This window comes from Gadus macrocephalus, chromosome 4 (genome assembly GCF_031168955.1).
Source record: "Gadus macrocephalus chromosome 4, ASM3116895v1".
Classification (NCBI taxonomy): Eukaryota; Metazoa; Chordata; class Actinopteri; order Gadiformes; family Gadidae; genus Gadus; species Gadus macrocephalus.
Window position 1 is genome coordinate 21,191,675 of NC_082385.1, and position 16,753 is coordinate 21,208,427.

At 43.8% G+C, this 16,753-nt stretch overlaps 1 protein-coding gene across 2 annotated transcripts in view; it reads right to left on the reverse strand.

Annotated features, from left to right (window-relative positions):
* mgat5 (alpha-1,6-mannosylglycoprotein 6-beta-N-acetylglucosaminyltransferase) overlaps positions 1–14,601 on the reverse strand; it is a 136,918-nt gene extending 122,317 nt beyond the window's left edge. Inside the window, exon 1 of one of the 2 annotated variants that reach the window (XM_060048883.1) lies at positions 14,457–14,601. The gene's annotated coding sequence lies outside the window, so the exon portion shown is untranslated. The remainder of the gene's footprint in view (positions 1–14,456) is intronic. The other variant, XM_060048884.1, reaches the window with a different exon arrangement.
* Positions 14,602–16,753: the final 2,152 nt, after the last annotated feature.

A 16,753-nucleotide genomic window follows, 5' to 3' on the forward strand; every position in this document is an offset into this window, starting at 1 on the left:
CATTGGCTTGAGGCACCAGAGAAATATATTTTTTTCTGCATGCAAATCAAAGCCAAGATGGAAATGAAGAAAATAAAGAATCTCTCATCTGCATTCAATCAGTGCATCTGTAAATTGTTTGTGTGGAGGGAGGATTTCTGCAGTCCTTTCCATCTTCCAAAGCAATCCTCCAGTCCGAGCCACTTGGCCCTAGTCCTAAGTGTGTTGAGCTGCTTGTTGTGTAACACTATGGTGTGTTACATAGCTCAAAATGCATTTTGTGAAGTGCTTGAAATTGAAACCAAGGGGTTCACTTACACTTAAAGAGTCAACTTGTAATGCATAAACATGTCAAATCTAAATCGTTGAGATGTACTATTATTGGTCAATTTCAGTAACTTAGACCAACTTCAAGACTACAGACGCTCAACAGAACCACTCATAAATAGGTTATGAAAGAAAAAATAGTTTGTTAGTCCGAATTCCCAAGATTTGACCCCTTATTTACTTTCATATTTGCTTTTACCATTGTTTTTCAGAGAGAAATAAAGCAGTATGCTGTAGAAAAGACAGAGCAGAAGTTCCAGAAGAAGAAAAATTACCACAAAAGAAAATAAAGCAAACTTAATTTTCTATCTCATTAGTCCCAAACAAAATGGTGGTGTTGGAGTGAAGGTAGAATTACATTAACAATCTCAGTGCTGGGACATGCCCTTGGGCAGCGGCAATATGCAATATGCTGTGCTGATGATAAGATCAGCGTATGTCTTGTTCACTTAGGACTGTGTTCCAGAGCAGCCAATGCAGACAGCTGGCTTTGAATAAGAAAACTGAAGACAAGCCCAACAAGCAAACCATTTTATCAAAAATAAAAAAATGAAGAGGTTTGCGGAAACCATCGCAACGCTACCTAGATGCAAAAAAAAAAAATTGGGGTCGTCATGGCATCTTAAAAATTCCAGAAGGTTTACCCAGCCAGATAACCAATAATACATAAAAGAATTTGGGTCAACGTGTGTGTGTGTGTGTGTGTGTGTGTGTGTGAATACACACACTGTAACGCAAGTGTTTCTTGTCGGTTCTTTGACGTTTCTTGTATTTCCACAACGAGACTGTCGTGGGGGTTATCTAAGCCATGGTTGAGAAGGAATTGGGGGAAAGGAACTTTGGTTTGACTCGCTGAAGTAGGCCTACATGAACTGCGACATGCCGCCGGTTGCCGCGAGGCACCATCGCCCGGCAGCGGGCAGCCGGCCGCAGGCAGCGCGTGGTTCAGTCGACTTCAGGTTGATGTGGAAGAACCAGAGACGTCGCAGAACCCGACAAAGTCGTTTGTGATTCATAATATCGTCTGGAGGCGCACACAATATGTTATATGATATAGATATCTATGTATCATATGATATTATTTAGATATAGAGCTCCAGGACTGTAACGCAAGTGTTGTACACTTCCTTGTTATTTGGATAACCGTTCTGCTGTTGGTGTGATGGCGCATAACACGTCTGGTATTTCTACAACGAGACTCGTATTGGGGGTTATCTCAGCCAAGGTTGAGAATGAATTGGGGGGAAGGAACTTTGGCTTTGACTCCCTCAAGAACATGAACCACGACATGGAGGAGAAAGGGATTGTTGGCGGCGAATGTCTCCCGCTTGAGCCCCGCTGAGGGACCACTGCCGGAGGCGGAGGTGCATAAGCGCTGCCCGGCAAAGATCCCTTTCTCCTCCTTGTCATGGTTCATGTTCTTGAGGGAGTCAAAGCCAAAGTTCCTTCCCCCAATTCATTCTCAACCTTGGCTGAGATAACCCCCAATACGAGTCTCGTTGTAGAAATACCAGATACGAGAGTCCGACGTCACACCAACAGCAGAACGGTTATCCAAATAACAAGGAAGTGTACAACACTTGCGTTACAGTCCTGGAGCTCTATATCTAAATAATATCATATACATAGATATCTATATCATATAACATATTGTGTGCGCCTCCAGACGATATTATGAATCACAAACGAGTCACGACTTTGTCGGGTTCTGCGACGTCTCTGGTTCTTCCACTTTCACATCAACCTGAAGTCGACTGAACCGCGCGCTGCCTGCTGCCGGCTGCCCGCTGCCGGGCGATGGTGCCTCGCGGCAACCGGCGGCATGTCGCAGTTCATGTACTTCAGCGAGTCAAATCAAAGTTCCTTTCCCCCAATTCCTTCTCAACCATGGCTCAGATAACCCCCACGACAGTCTCGTTGTGGAAATACAAGACACGTCAAAGAACCGACAAGAAACACTTGCGTTACAGTGTGTGTATTCACATTGATGTGGACGTTGAAGAACCAGGAACGTCGGAGAACCCAACGCGGTCGTTTGAGATTCATAATATCGGCTCACACAGCTTTTGGCCGTGATAATATATATTATATGATATAGATATCTGTGTAGGCTATATGATAGTATTTAGATATAGAGCTCCAGGACTCCCGTGTGTTCTAGAATATTTACAGAACACGGCTAAAGGCTGTGTGCGGCTCGCCATTGCGATACATCCACTGTAAACAGAGCGCATGGTGGCTGCAAGCTGCTCAGGGCCACACCCCCACCCTCCTCCTTGACACGCCCACCGAAACAGCGCATTTGGGGGAAGCTCAATGTGCGACTGGCTCGGAGTGGCTGTAACTCTGCACCACGGCTGAATTTAGGGAACGTCTTTGAATACTGTGTTAGTTGCCCACTAATACCTATATTAAAGAATACATAAAATAGCATGTCATGGGACCTTTAAGGCTCTGGAGGGGAGAAGGAGTCTGGCAGATTCCTCAGAAGTCGGTTTCGTGGCCACTTTCTGGATGGATCTTCCAGATGTCTAATTCTGAATCGGAGTCGGTCTCTGGCGGCGTGCCCATTGACCGCAGCACTGCGTTCGCCAGGAGAAGAAAAGGCCTGGCAGTGCTGACAGCCAGGCTGGAGCTGCAGAACATATAATAGATTCGCCACCTGAGCTGCGCAACAACCTGGCAAATAAATCTTTCATCTCATAAAAAGACAGTGGTTAGGAGGTGTGCTGACAGTTATACAGAAAGTAAGGAGAAAACAGAGAAATCCCTTCGCCATCGTTTGGCTGAATTGGCGCAGCTAAGGAAGTGGGGCTAGGCATGTAAAAAAACCGAAGTGTCATTTTTTATTGGTCAAGATTGGGCATTGTCTCACTTTCAAAGGAAGGTGTCATAACTGGGGGTAAAAGTTATAAGCCAATAAGACCAATGCCTCCAGCTTTTAGAAAGCATTATTCTGCAACACACATTCCGGCAATTCAGCAAACTTAATATGCTCCCCGGCAAATTATGACCCCTCCTAATTTACCCCTTCCTGAAACCTCCCCTTCTCTTTACATCTTACTGGCTGACTGTTTCCTGTTCCTGCACATGACAGCGGTAAAGGGAGGCGAGGCCTCCAAAGCATTCTCAATGGAGTTCATTTTAAAATCAGTTGATCAGTTAATAAAAGGTATCATGAAAATTATAATAAAATACATGGTACAAATCTTAGCGAGGACTCGAGTACTACTTGCGCACCTTGTTTCCCATCTTGGTCCGTGATTTGTCCACAAATTTGTACATCAATGTATTGATATACTGCTAAAGAAAATAGCCAAAATACAAATTCCCCTTATATAACGTATTATAAGATGTCGGAAAAATTACTACAAACAGATTTCTATAACATTTGATGTATGCTTTACATGCTATTACATTTTTTACAAGTACTGGAATATACAGAATCTGTACCCCTAGTACGCTCGTGTGTGTACACAACCAACAGCAAAAAAGTTTGTTACTTGACAGCATACCAGCGGTCAATTTCAATTCCTGCAACGATTCGCTGGGAATATTCTGTCGTCTTCCAGCACCTTTACACACCACAGCTATCCTCCATAGGACTGACCGGTGAGGTGACTACCTCTAACTAATCTGAACCTCCAGACGAAGGAAACCCAGATGGATCCTGAAAGCGGTAATAACGTCCCTAAGCTAAACTTTGCTCAGAGAGAAACTTGCACCCTTTTTTCCTTGGTGGAAGAAACACTAGAGGAAGGTGGACAGACATAAAGACTGAAAGAAAAAGAAAGCTGAAATAACGGCTGCTTGAGAGCTTGGAGTGGTGAATTGAGGCCCTGGAAAAAAGAAAACCCTTTATCAATTACACCATCGTGGGGAACCAGTATTGGATGCCAGAATAGAGGGTTTAAGGAAGCAGTAGGATTTGTCAACAGCCAACGTTCTTCCTTGAACATACATCTCACCTACTGCATTATACATTATAATGTACATTATCCTGCCCATTACACGGCTCCTTGCCAAAACAATAGACAGATTACTTTATTTATTCCGTAGGAAATTATTTATGAATTATTTGTACGTTTGATCAACAAAGGAAGTAACAAATGAGGGATTGAGATTGTGCCCACTACCCTAAATGACGTATTACAGATCTCCCAGGCCAAAACCGGTCCAAGGTGAGCCAAACTAGTCTATTTGGCCCCCAAAGGAGACATGACACTGGGCGATATGGCCTGCTGGCGTGGATATGGAGGTGTACTAGCATCTTCATGGCTTTACTCACATTAGCCTAACCTCTTAATTATTCATTAGGGTAATTGAGTCTTCACGGGCAGCATCACGGCTGCACCGCTTGACTGCTGGAAGCTTGGCTATAAGGACCTGAATAAAATACAAATTTCCTGCCTCCTGACGGGATCATCAAAATACAGACTGGTACATAGATCTGGATGTCAAAGCTGACCCTGCGCAGTCATAGCTGACCAAGGGGGGAGGAAGAGGTCAACTGCTGCCCAAACGCCACAACAAATTGATTTGGACTAATTTTATCAGTAATGGATGCGATAGTAAAGCCTGGATAGAGGAATACTGATTTGATCATCCAGATCTGTACCGTCCTTTAAGTCCACCTGAACTCGATTGAGAATCGGGTGAATCGGAGGGATCAGGTCCTGTGAAACTCTCTTTTCAGGGCCATCATCGTCTTGTATATTAATTATAACTGATGAGATGGCTTGCTAACTGTACGTCCACACCAGAAGCGAATTGAGCTACCAAATCGCCGGAAGTCATTCACTTTCTATGGGCAAGAGCGACCAAAGCGACCAACGCTACCAGCGGCCAAAGTTGAGCGACCAGAGCGTCCAAAGAAAACTGTTGAACTTTATGCAAATTGCGATACATGCCTGCTAACCGAGATCCTATCATACTAATCTCCCTTGCTCTGAATGGGACGATATCGTTTTCAAATATCGAAAATACATACGTTGTGCAAAGGAATAATACGTTGTGAAAAGGAATAATGCACGCAAAATGCAATAATAATGCAAATGAATAATGCACGGAACAAACGTGTCACTTCAATGCAGTTTAATAGAAGTTTATATGATGATTTTGTATACTGAAGAACATGTAAACACTGTGAATATGAAAAAGTTATTTCTTTCTTTATTTTCCAAAACTCCATAACAAACACAAGTTACTTACAGTGTTAGTTTTAGGCTACTGTTACAACTTGCATCTATGAAAAAGTTTGGATCATAAATCAAAATATCTTGACAAGTTTTTATAACTTAAATCAAATTTGCCAATATTCATAGAAACCAGTAACTTGTCTAATAAATTACAAAAAGTGTTTAAAGTTTTAGTCAATATCAACTCAAATCTGCGAAATAGGCTAAATCAAATATATCAAGGGAGGTTGGTTGTAGTCTTTTCACTCGGTTCTAGCCCTACTGTTGATCCGGAGACCCGAGCGAAAAGACTACAACCAAATATAAACATGTCCGGTTCCGGTTTCCGTTTCAATGGGATTACGGAACGCCAAATGAAACACAACAGAAACTGTATTTCGCTACGATACTTGGTGATGTGGTTAATACCGGAATTGTCCTTTAAACATGCGCTGATCACGTGAAGGCATAACTTTTTTTCTTATCAGCCGATCCGCGGATCACTTGCGTCCCGAACCGTGAGGGTTGATCCGTACGGATCCCGGGAAACCCGGGCCGTGAACCGTTGCACCACTAGTGGTGTTGAATGATTTGACACGGCATCCTCCGCGCATTACTTCAGCTTTGCAAGTACTGCATATTTCAATTTGAGTACCTTCATTTGAGACCGTAAAAAACATCCAAACCGCCGACATTGATTCTTTTCAGTTAAGGTGACAAACACTCCTGTACTGCCTCTCCGTGCGTCTCTGGCTGCATCACTGACACTGTCAAATGACCAAACAAGCTGCGCATGGGCAAAAAACACACAACGGCAACTAGACGGAAATAAATATAGGCTGTTAATATCGGACCAGTTTTACTTATCGGGCCGATGCCGATATGTTAAAAAATGCCAATATATCGTGCATCCCTATAAATGACCATTTAGCAGACGCTTTTATCCAAAATAAATAACTAACTCCCAATGTGCTGCGCTCATGAGCAGTGACTAACACGTGCGTGCTGAGCAGTATGGTCTCACCGTTATGCCCCGTTTACACCATCCCGCTAATGGCCGCTAATGGCCGATGGACCACCGATGTGGAAGTCGGGGTGATTCGGGTGACATCGGGCTAAAAATGTATGATCGGGTCAATTTATCGGGGTAGCATTTACACATACCCAATGTTATAACGATAACATAACGATGTATGCCAGGGAAGACACCCGAAGTGCGTTTGGCGTCATTTGACGTCATTTCGAATGACGCCAAACACGTCAAATGACGCGTTTGGCGTCATTTGGCGTCATTTCGGGAGAAGGCAGAGGGAAGAAGGGGAGACTGGTTTAGACTGATATTTATTTATATATTTATTTATATTACAATAGCGATTTTATAATAATAGAACGCCGGTTCTAAATGGGCGAAGTACCCTGTAATTATAAAAGTAGGACATCCATCCATCACCCCCTATTTATACCCAAGTGGCAGATTGAGGGTCTTCCTTAACACAATCGTTATTTGTCTAGGGTTCTCGAGGGTCTTTCGTGTGTTGAGGTTGCCGATATAAAGACGATAAAACACGATAAAGCGCGGAAGATTAACGAATATAGCCGATGTGCCCAGGAAAATTCCCGAACGATTTGCGATGTCTTACGTTGTACTCCCGTTCTATTCCCGATTATAGCCGATTAGCCCATAGCAACACCTGGTAACCGATTCTACCCCGATAGACCCAAAATTAACAAACATGTTCGTTCTTTGCCGATGTTGCCCGTTGTTGCCCGATCATTGAGCATTTCTTCCCGTTTCTTCCCGTTGTCTAACGATGTTCCCGGGAAGAGTAACGGTGTTTCCCGATGCAACCACGCTATTTGCCGATGTTATAACGATAGCTGCTGATTTAGCCATCGGGCACCATCGGGGCCCACTATCGGGTAGGTGTAAACAGGGCATTAGAGTCTACAATATAACAAATTAACATGGCCTGGGACCTAAAGAAAATCAGGCACAACATGCTCAAACAACGCGTCTTGTGTACATTGGTGAGGTGAGCGCGCAGCTGCCTGAGCGAGCGTGCTTTCATGTTGTACGGTAAAATTCAATCTCCTCTTTTTTACTCCAGCTAAAGTTGTTAGTTAGCAAGGCGAGTAGGAGCGCAATCTGCAGGATACTGAGCGCAATAACATTTCTAAAAAAAAAAAAAAAAAAAAAAACTGTTGTGATCGGCGTCTTTTTGGCAGATGTTGATTATTTTCAAAAAGGCTATAATCGGCCGATTAAATCGGCAGGCCGATGAATCGGTCGGGCCCTAATAAGTACATTTGTCATAAGAAGTGAAACGATATATCGCTGTCAGTGACAGTGATAATGACAGCTGTGTTTTCTGTTTTGTGTTCAATAGTTAATGCGTGCAACATCCATAGTGATTTTGATACAAAGGGATGATAAGTGGGAGTATTTATAGAAAATATTTGCGATCTAGAATGTTCTTAAGCGGGAATCATTTTCATTTGCTCTCCATACCACCAATCTAACCAACCAATAGCGTGTAGTCATGCTTTAAACAAAACACGTTTTTGAAATCGTCACATACACAAACTAATCGAAATGACAAGGGATATATCTCTTGTCTTTTATCCCTCCATTCCCCACTATTCACGGAGCCTGAGGTGAATCATTTTAAATTAAATAGTCTAGATAGATAGATAGCCTATCTTTATTAATACCAAACGACACAAATCGTCTGGAATTCATTTAGGTGATTCGGCTCACACAGGACTGTAGCCTACAAGACCACACAGAACAAGGGAGACTGGACATTAGGGATGGGCATAATTAATCGATGCTCGATAATTGATCGTTAAGAAATGCGTCGATCAATTTATATTGTTATCGATCAAAAGGACGTTGTGTTGCATACTGTGAGTCTTGAAGCATTTAATTGAATATAACCCTGCCGACTGGTGGAAAGTGAATGGAAGAAGGTTCCCCAGGCTGTCAAAGTTAGCGCGACAATACCTCTGCATCCCCGCAACTTCGGTCCCGTCAGAGCGGGTGTTTTCTGCTGCTGGACTGACAGTTACAAGGCTGCGTTCGCGTCTGACCCCCGAGCATGTTAACATGCTTATATTCCTAAACAAAAATATGTAGGCTGGAGTTACTGTATGCTATGGACAGTAGGGACAGTCACCACCGTATGTGAGTCGCTCTTTTCTTTCTTAATGTGTTGACTCTCGCTCCGCTTGGTGCCTCTTGGAGTCGTTACATTTTGCCAAAACTGTGATATTTTAGCAACAAGTCCAGCCTTATATATGTTCAATAAGGTATTGCTTTTAGATAGACTAGTTCATGCAATTGTTTGTAAATGGGTGGCTCATCTTTTTGTTGCGAGCCTTTTCCGCGCGCCGGCTGCAGGCATTATATGTCGGCCTTTTCCCCCCCCTTTTTTTCATAACAGTTATACAGTTTAATGCCCACTTTTAGCCTACTGCCTTTGTCTATTTGCCTATTGTTGTCCGATAAGTTCGCTACTTATTGTAATTGGAATAGGCTACAGATTTAGTCTTGTTGAATCGTTTCCAAACCTTTAAGAGCGCCTGTAGGCGCATTGTTCGGACTTTACGAGCTCCGCATAGGCCTATAACCTATAATGCCTGTATTTATTATTTTAAAACTGTTAAACAGTTGTAGGTCTTCAAGTTAACTGTATTGTATTCATTTTGGCCCATACATTATTGTTGGAATAAAGATTTCATTGATAAAAACATTAGAAAAAAAACATAGAAAAAAGTTAATGATTAATCGATAATTGATCGATAACTCTAGCGATGCTCGATCAAGAAAATTTCTTCAAATGCCCATCCCTACTGGACATACACAAAATACATCAAATTAGAACTACACACGTTGATAGATGGATAGATAGACAGATAGGCCTAGATAGATAGATTAATATGTTCCATTATTTGCCTTGCGGAGCCAGCCAGTCCTGTCCTCCTATGCAAATTAGCCATGTGCGCCAATGTCAGTTTGTTTGACGAATGAGTGCAGATCATGATTTGCAGATGCAGATCAGTGAAACATATTTTAACTAGCCTACTACAGCACGCAACGTTTTATTGTTCTCGGTTGTAATTACATTTTAGGAGTTTTTTTATATATATTTGAGGGGAATCACTGTCCTACTTGTTGTCGAAGCACTTTATCCAACAAGCAAAACCGTCTCTGCAATATGGCCAAAGTGTAAGGGAGTTCACTCTTTGATATGGCTGTCTGTACTAAAAGCATACGGCTCCTTTAAATGCGTCTGCAAAATTGAATTGTACGTCATGAGCGACTTGAGCGACCAAAGCGAACAGAAATATTCGCAGCGAAACTTTATGAGCAACCCCTGTACGTCCACATCGCTTCTGGTGTGGACGTACAGTTAGTTAGTATGTTAGCTGCAAGGAAAACACATTTCTGACTATACGTCTTCAACTGTTGAGTTAATTTACAATCTAATCTTTTACTAGCCCTGTTAAAGATTTCTATATGTTTATCGTTAACGACATCTATGAAAAAAGATAATGAAACAAAGGTTATGCTATAGATGCTTTCAGTCTGCTCACGTGTTTGGATGATTCAAGACCAAACTCTTAGTACATTACATCATGTTTACGAGGGGAGCAGAGGTCAACCGGGCCAGTGCCTCCTTGGCTGAGAACCAGGACAATGCTGGGGTTGTTTACCTGTGAGGCGGAGTCATCCAAAGAACAAATGGAAAACATGTTTACTGCACCACGGCAACAATTTAAATAGGCAGGGTGGCTAAACTCAGGCCCAGGGTGGGATAGGATTAACATTGTTATCAATGGTTCCCTAAATGTGACGACATGGTTCCACCTCAGCAAGCGTCACTGTACATGATAAACTAGTATCTCACCATGTTGTTGTTGAGTCAGTTGATGAATTGGTGTATTCCAGTTGATATAATGCACAGCAGTGTACACTAGGGCTGTCACTTTTTCCAAAAATGAAATTCGAACGAATTTCGAATGTCCATAATTAATTCGAATACATTCGAATACATTCGACCCCCCCCCCCCCCATAGAACTATATAAAAAAATAATAATAAAGAAACACGACAACGACTGTTGTCGTGTTTCTTTTTATTTCTTGTGGAAATCACGTATACCTACTGAATTCATAACAGCACAGGATAAAAACACATCTTTGATAACACATTTGTAAACACAACAAGAGGAAGCTCCGACACACAAGTGCGGCTGTCTTTTACGCATTAACAATAACTGCTCGGAGCGCGATATGCGGAGCGCATGTCGTCCATGGCACACACAGCCTATATAAACGAACAATCTGTGAGGCCGACCTCCAACACGGCATGCTGCTCTTTTGTACTTGTAAAGAAAATTACAAGTAGTCTCGCAGCTCTCCGTTACCGCTGCAGCTGCAGCCGCAGCCGCTACAGGCTGCCCATCGCGCCCAGCGCAGCAGCGGACTTTTCTCCCTGTCGTGTGCGATCAGTGTCGGTCTCCGTTTCAATGAGCTCGTGTGAGAGGCTTTCAGTCACGAGATGTTTCTGTGCAGGGGAAAGGTGGACTAACCGGGAGAAGCGGGGATCCAGGAGGGCCGCTTTATTGAGGAAAAGCCACTCGCCGCTCTCTTCTTTATAGCGCATTTTTACAGTTCGAATGGAGAATTACACTTCGAATTCGAACTTTTCACCCCACCTTCGAACGAATATTCGAACTTCGAATAAAAAGTGACAGCCCTAGTGTACACACAACAAACGTGGATGAATAAAAGTACAATTGTACATGAATGTATCGGATTCATGGATATATTACAGCCACAATACCAACAATTGCACAAGCATACATACACATGCATACACAGTCAGTGGTTTGAAATTGTGTGGTGAGCAGTGTTCACGTTAGCCGGCTATAGCCGGACATTGGCCGATTGCACGCACGCATGGCCGGTATAATAAAATGTAAACGGCCCACATGTCCAAGAAAAAAAAGAAAAGTTCGCATTTATGTATGAATTAATCAGTAGCATATGAAAACCAGTAGCGGTTCCTGGCCGAGCTTGAACTATTAGTCCTTTCTTGGGTATTTGGCTCATTTTGAATCGCTCCTGCCTGCTTCACAATGGTTGTCTGTGTGCATACACAAACCTGTCAACCCAGCAACCCTAAACGTTCGTTTTCAAAAATGTGCAAGTAACCGAGTGGTTAGTGGCATTCGTGAAGTTTAAAAAAAAATTATCGGCGCAATATATGGTTTCCATCCGTGTTAGTTGCTAATTGGAACTATTTCTTCAGATACCTCACAACCGCATATAAACTTCCGCACAAGGTCCCACTCCGTGCAGCACCTACTTTCGACTTCCGTCGGCATCTGCCTGCACTTCCCACAGGCACACCACCAATTTCCCGTGATCCTGGGGACCGCTTCAGCCGGAGCTTCAGGCGCCTCCGTAGCCCTAGCCTCCATCTCACGTAGCTCCTCTTGGGTGAATTCTGGTTCAAACTCAAAATCGAGTGGGTCCTCCAGAAGCCACCTTTCACAATCCATTTTCAGTGATTTTCTATGTGATTTTCCCTAATCCGAGGTGCTCACGGTACAAGACTTCAAACCAACGTAAACAGCCCACCTTTCCGGTTCGGCGGAGTAATATCAACGTGCAGTAACGAGTCTGAAATCAACTGGCGATAAATGTGCAATAAAACACGACAGAAACCATATATTGCGCCGATATTTTTTTTTTTTAAACTTCACGAATGCCACTAACCACTCGGTTACTTGCACATTTTCGAAAAAATGAACGTATAGGGTTGCTGGGTTGACAGGTTTGTGTATGCACACAGACAACCATTGTGAAGCAGGCAGGAGCGATTCAAAATGAGCCAAATACCCGAGAAAGGACTAATAGTTCAAATGTCGGTGTCACCCACTCTATTTCATCCTCAACAAACCAGAAAGGGGGCTCAATGTTCAAAATACCGGAATTGTCCTTTAAGTGAAAGTAAGGACTATAGCATATCAATAGACAAGAAGGCTGTTTGATTTAGAGACAAGGTGTACTGCGAGATAATAAGCAGGTTGCTTAGCTGAAAGACCATGCAAAAAACGTCAAACCCTGATAGGAAATTATTTTAAAACCATAATTCTGCTTGCATAGTCCAGATCTGTGGAAAATTAAAACTTGCTTGGATTAATATAATGATACCACAGCCATTTCATATTAAGATAACCCTTAAAATAGACCTTTACTGTACTAGGGACTTTATTCTGGGGTCAAGTTATATTCTGTATCACTTTTAGGCAGAATAAAAAACAGGATTGATCACACATGGGCGGTAGGGGAGTGATTACACATCACTAAATAAATAAGGAATGTGTACAGAGTTAACAGTCAAACCCGTCCTGGTCAAACATGGAGCGAGAACAAGGGCCCTTCACAGAAAAGCCAACTGTTTGGCCACGCGGCCCTCCGCCTCTCATCCTACCCAGCCCTCATCCTCTCCATCCCCCTCTACACCCCTGTTCCAAACTATACACCACTAAGAAAACGGAAATAAATAAACACCATGTAGGCTGGCCAGCAGTGTGCCGCAGTAGTTAAGCTCCTTCTCCTCCAGATTCATAATCCATGAGTTACCGTCCAAAAGGCCCCTGTAAGACTTCTTTAAGCAGCTGGCGGCGGTGGGGGGGGGGGGGGGGGGGCAGGGGCCCAGTAGCCATCCCTTCAGCATGGCAGCTCACAGTTTACCATCACCTCCAGAATAACGGCCATCTAGGACGTTGACAGCAATGATAGTGGCCGCGTGTGTGTGTGTGCGTGCGTGCTTGTGTGTGTGTGTGCATCAACCAACATCCAGGATGACAAAAGCACAAGATGTAACTCAAATAAACAAATCAGAATGGATTTCATAATCTCATTAGAAGAAGATAAATGCTCAGCGATGCTGGGAGCTAAGTGATTTGGGAAGCTGTGTGGAACCCTACATTTCACATGATGTCAGTATGTAGGACGACCTCATGGCCACCTTCCGTCATCCGTCACACCTCAGAGAGATTAGAGGTATGTGCCAGACTTGGTCACCTTGCGTCGTTTCATGGATGAGCTCACCGTTGGAGACAGTGACAATTCCAAAAGAAAGGTGACTCTTTTAGACTGCGCTAACCACACAGTGCGTTCATATTACACAATGGATCTCAACTGTACGCAACTATACAGCCACATGAGACAAAAGGGGTTCATACATGTAGAAGAGATAAAGATGTCCGATATATGTGGTAACCTGGAAGGTCTCCCATCAGAGCTGCAAAGTCTGTTGACAAAAGTCAACGATGAATCATCGTGTTCTCTACCAAGTACAAAAATAGCCATAGTGTGACCCGTATTGGCCAGTGAATAACACATTTTTTTATGAGGCTTGGAAAGAGTTTCCTGTCATCCTGGCAACCTGTCTCGCCCCCCCCCCCCCCCCCCCCCCCACCTATGGCTGTCAGTGCATGTTAGTCAGGATGGAATATCTTAGCCATTTTATTCAGAATAACACACACACACACACACACACACACACACACACACACACACACACACACACACACACACACACACAGCTGTGTGCAGCCCGGCTAGCCTCGCGCTAGCTCTCTCACGAGCCTTCCGGACAGGACCAGATGTGAGCGCGCTCCGACCACAGACCTCGCGCGCTGCCTGTTAGCCGAAAGACTAGCACGCACGCACACACCCCCGCTGCCGCCGTTCACCGCCACACACCGGTCACCAGGACCCTTACGTCGCAGGTCGTCAGACACGTTAATGAGCCGTCTCCTTGGTGTACTCCGCACCACCGCCGCAGTGTCGCCCGCTCCCCGCGAACAAACACCGAGCACGCGCACTGCGTAAACGGGATGTTTAGAGAGCACTAGCCCTCCGAGCCGTCCGCCGCCTAATGTCGTGGTCTTACCTTTCAGAAAATATTCATTTATATCGATCAACGTCGGTGATACTGGAGGAAATCCGAGGGACGGAGGGGACGACGCGGCACACGTCTTCTCGAGACCGCGGGGAACGGTTTCTGTTCAGCAGCGCGAGCGTTGTTGTACCCTAGCTCCGCCCACTTTGATGGGGATCCTCTGCGTTCACACTCCAGACCAAAACGTAAAATATGACGTTTGATTTGGCTAAAAGAGAACCACCACCACGGCTCAATGATAGGAAATATTATTCGATATTTATGTTATTCGAATGTAGGCAGAACATAGAGCTTATGTTATTGTTTATTGTTTTTTATTAGTCCATTTGGATAACCATTCAGGTGATTGTGTTTGTGGACTTTTTCCTGGGTAGCCCTGAAAGTAGTGGACTTTTATTTAAAAAACAAATCACAAACTCAAAACGTTTTGTAAATATATAACATAAACAAAAATACTCATTGTGATTCCCATAGTTATACCATGATCAGGATAAAGAGGCACACATTAATTAAAAATTCATATCAATGAAAATCGTTAGATCCTCAGCAGTATGAGTTATGTAGGCTATAACTACATGACCTTTGACTAGTTCTTAATATAGAAAGAAGGAAATACAAGAAAACATCGCCAAAACGGTCGTAGTAGGAAGCTGACTTCTGTAAGGCCTACTGTTGACATCCTCGCACGCCAAACGGAGGAAAAACATTCAGGACAGTCCCTAACGGGTCTCTGTCAGGCTTGTGTTTGTCGCCATCTTCCGGTGGACCACATGTTCCACACGTTAGGGAGAGGAAGTTTAAAGATCACATATCATGCTTTAAGGTTAATCAGGGGCGGAGTGGCCGTCGGGACGATTGGGAGATTTCCCGGTCGGCCGGCCACCAAGCGAAGTCAGGTGGACCGGCCCACAATTATTGTGAGCGGCCGCGAGACGTCTGGCAGACTTCGGTCAAGTCAGCCGTCATTCGTTCATGCCAAGCCAGCCGTCACACAAATCTACGTGCGCTCCTACTCTAAACAGCCTTTGTGTGGTATCTCGCAACGTTTTCAAAATAAAAGCCTTCACCTACGTTTGTGTGTTTGTCTGGATCGTTGCGATCGCTACCAGTGGCCTGTACTACGAACCTCGATTAGTGGGTTAGCGAGGTATGATGCGCTCAAAGCCTGGGTTAGTGGGGACACGAAAGTCAATCTCTTTTAGCGTCGCTGTATCACCATGGTGACTTATGCTCTCAACCAAACCTGGTCGGGAGCAGGGGCCTGTACCAGAGTGTTACGGTGAAACACTTCACCATCACATAATTAAAGGGACGACAACAGAATTGAGTTTTAAAGCAAAAATGTAATTTATTTAGCAAGGCAAACAAACAAACAAGGAGTAACGAATGTCTAGGGGTATATGTTTAAGTGCGAGATAGAGGTTGTGGGTGAGTGGATGCAGTGAATGCATCTATGTTAGAAATGAGACTATAGCTAATAAGAGTGAGGATGAGGGGAAAGAGTTAAAGACAAAGAACAAAGCAACGTGCCCAAGTGAAAGAATACCGTAATAGTACCTGCAACAACCGAAAAGAGTGCCTACTGAGAGAGAGACCTAACCTGCTTATATACCCCGCCCATTAACCCAGGTGTGATCAATAATGTGATTATGATCACCTTACCCAAGTAGTAGCCCTGTAGTGGCATCAAAGAGCCTTAAGGGGGTGCAGGGGGTCGTCACAAGAGCCATAGAGAGAGAAGAGTTGCGACACTCTCTGATCTCGCCGGCAGGGTGGTGACGTGGTTCATGTAGCTTGTATAGTTCCAAAACATGACACGCCGCGCTGCCGTGTTCTTCAATGGAACTGACAGCAGCGATTGCAATATTGAATGGGAAATATAAATTTAAAAACACATACCCAAATTGGCCTACTTTTCTGAATATCGTTGCATATTTGTAAATGTCTGTTTTACATTTGGAGTGGTAGGGTGACAACTGCAAGCTACTTACGTTTGAGGGAAAGCTTCACGTTCGTGTTAGCATGGGTAGCACTAGGCTACTGACTTTAGTGGCTTAACCTTACTACATCCGTTCTGAAATCAAAGACGATTCAAGATGTTCATTTTTGCGCAACTGGACTATTGGATTTTCTTGATTTTGCTTGTAATTCCGATTCACTTACCCGTAGGGCTGGCCCGATTTTCGAATATTCGAATACTCGTTCGGAAAATTAGTATTCAAAGCTTAAATCAGTATTCGGATCTTCGTTTTTTTTTTTCACGTGCCTGACGTTACCAGAGCGAGGGA